Genomic DNA, 3,439 nt, shown 5'->3' on the forward strand with positions numbered 1-3,439 from the left:
TTAGTTTTACAAATAGTTTTACGGCAATTGCAACACAAATAGACCATATAAGTGGCGGAGATTAGAGTTGTTACCACAGGGTAATATAGGAAGAAAAGAAACTGAGATAGTTTAGTTGTAATGAGAGTTTTACGCCAATTACAACACAAACAGATGTTTAAGTGGTGTGGTTTAGAGGTGTAAGCAGAGCGTAATATACAAAGAAAAAAGTGAGAAGAGATAAGGTTGATAAATGTTTGATAATAAAGAAAGAGCAAGTTACACGTGAGAACCCGTCAACCACCCACTCGTCAAGGCGTATAGCTATAATATTATTATGTTTAGCTCTGTTAATTGACAACAAAAGTGTTTTATGACTACCACTGATAGTTTCTTGTTATTGTTGTTGTTGTTGTTGTTGTTGTTGTTGTTGCTGTTGTTGTTGTTATTGTTGTTGTTGTTGTTAGACCTATTAAGATTTTCCACTCGAAAAATACTTTCGTCAAACAACATGCATTCCCTCAAAGAAGACTTCTTAAGATATAGGGAAACAATGTTTACTCCCGATAGTATTCCTAGCACTTTTTTCGTCGTAGGATAGATCTATTTGCGACAAAACCAACAGTCTTTGTTTTTGTTTTGTTTGTTTGTTAGGCTTTCTTGTGTGTGTTTTTGCTTTTTTGTTTTGTTGGTCCTATAACCTCTTTAACAACAAATATTTTTCGTATATGACGAACGACTTTCTCCCTCTAATGAAATTGATGAACTCAAACTAGGACACTTCCCGTACTTAGTGTCAGATTTGACTTTAGCACAAGGAAGTCGATGTGGGTAGTTTCTGTGAAAGCGAGAAAAGATTGTCAAACTGAGTGTTAAAATATATTATGCATGATTCTTGTCAGACAAAAGAATCGATAACGGAATTAGGAAAACATCAAACAATGATACTTTCCTACAAACAATCGAAAAAGAGCTGATTCCCATGTGGAGCATTCTTACCATTACAATATTATGGAATCAGCTGCTCGTCAGTTTTAATGTGTATTTATTGATTTTATCTAAAAAGCTTTTTACTTGTCTTGCTTTCCATAAAAAAATAACGGTCTTGAATAGACGTCTAGATATTTGCTATTGAAGAAGGCAGGGGTCGCCTGGTTTCAGAAGTAAAATTAGAGAGAATATTATGTCACCAAAGCTTCATGAGTCTCACAGCATGAAAGCCCTTTAAAACTGAAAGCGTACATTTTGTGTGCCTTTAATCAACATTTAAAGAAAAGTAAAATCCACACAGAAATATAATTTTTGAAGAGCCATAAAAAAAAAGATAAAAACATTGCCAAACCGGAACAAAATTGCCGGTATCTTCGATTTCATTAATTTAACGAGCGCCTGTTTTCGGTACGAAGGCTCATATGGCTCACATTACAATCCAACTTGCTCTAAGTTCTAACGGCCACGTGTACAAGACAACCACCTGTACAAACGACCACATCCCCTGCCTCCTCCTTTTGTTTTTTTAACCTTATAAAGACATTGTGTAGGACAACCACCTGTCTAAGACAACCCCTCTTCTCCTCGACTATAAATAGACGGCCGTCTTAGACCGTTTCCATTGTATTTGTTCGCTTGTGTACTTGTCTTACGTAATGTCTCATTTCTCATCAGAGTCACCGGCGTATGTGGTGTAGCAGTTAAGCCCTTCGCTGTCACATGCAGAAGACCTGAGTTCAATTATTCTCGTTTAGGGATAATTGTATGGCGTATCTCTGTGTTCTTGTTGGTACGTTGTATCCATCTCAGTCTCAGCCTGGGTCGTCCCTGACAGGTTGGGTCAAAGCCTGCTTTCTAAACGATCTGCATTGTGTCGACGGGGTTATAAAACTCTTCCATTGAAAACAAAACAAAAACAAACCAAAAAAAAAAAGAACAATAATTCAACAAACAAACAAAAAAAACGAATAAACAAAACAATTTCGGATTCACAGACTCGTTGTACTCTTACATCAAACACGTAGAGAAACTCACACTCACAGACTTACAGAAGCTCAGTGTGGACGCGCATTCCAGTTTTTCTTAACGCTAGTTGGGGGACATTTAATACGCGAACCTTAATAATCTTCGTTATTTATTTCATTCAGAGTTTCTAATTCTGTTTAGGGCCATTAGAGACAAGAAGCGCGCTTATGACATAAACGTTTTTACTAAGCTACAAACTAAACTTGACACAAGAAGCATAATAGCTTCAATTCAGAGTTTTAAATTCTTGTTTCTTTACGTAAAACTTGAAAACACAAGCATCAACATGCACACTATACAATAATTTTATTTGTCTTTCTGATATGTGTATGATGCTTCGAAATGTGGCATAATATTCGCTTTGGTTCGCTCCTGATCGGACACATAGTTTTTTAGGTGTTGTGGTGAAATCAGGCGCTCGTCAAAATAATTAGTTTAAAGAAATTGGGATTTTTGCCGCCTGTTAGGCAATTTTTAACAAATTTTATTTTCGGCTCTGCAATTTTTAAAGTCTATTTAAAAACAAATGCACGTGTGGATGTTACTTAAAAACGTTCATCAAAGACACAAAATTCATGTAAATTTGACATTTTCAAATAAAGTACACCTTTGAAAGTCTCGAAGTTTGGTGGCGATTTTCTCACTAATTTTACTTTTGACCACAGGTGACCTCTTTCAATCACATATATCTCGTATTCTATTTCAAATGGATGAGTATTTTTTTTTCATTCAAAGTAAAACAAATCCATAAGCTATAAGGTGATACCAGAAACTCCACATGGCCAGAAATTGACGAGATTCTCCCCCATCGTGACATGTAATATTATTCTGTATCCACTACGTCTAAAAGAGTTAACCTGTGACAAACCTGTTGTTTGAACACTTATCTAGTACGGCACACGTTTCTCGTCCGTCCTGTACTGTATATACAACGTAGTTTGAATACACAAATATTTATCTGTTTGATCGTAGAACCCCAGTTAAATGTCAGTAAATTGGAGGCGAATGAATAGACCAAGAAACGATAATTGCTATGCTCTCGCCGCACATGGAGAGAAATAAACCATCAAACGTATTTACACAAATTTTAACTTTCTAAAATTGTACTATTTGCTAAGTCGAGAATACAATTTTGTCAAATCTGAACTCTTTTATTTGTGATTTAGTTATTTTGGAAAGCAATTTACACGAAGGTTCTATGTTAGCTCCTATCACTTTAGGGGAGGTAATGGAGCGTGTTTTACTGAGAAACATTGACAATTTTAACGCGTAATTGTGGATTCGATTTGGTAAATCGTTTAAAATATTTTCTTTAAAAAATGTTCTGAATTTGAAACTGGTGACCTTTACAGTACTTTTATGCCAATGCCTGAATTAAGTTTATTCTATGACTTTCACTTGTGTGCAGTGTTTTTTACTGCAGAAATAATGTGCTTACTGCCCC

The sequence above is a fragment of the Aplysia californica genome, unplaced genomic scaffold, assembly GCF_000002075.1.
Source record: "Aplysia californica isolate F4 #8 unplaced genomic scaffold, AplCal3.0 scaffold00208, whole genome shotgun sequence".
Taxonomy (NCBI): Eukaryota; Metazoa; Mollusca; class Gastropoda; order Aplysiida; family Aplysiidae; genus Aplysia; species Aplysia californica.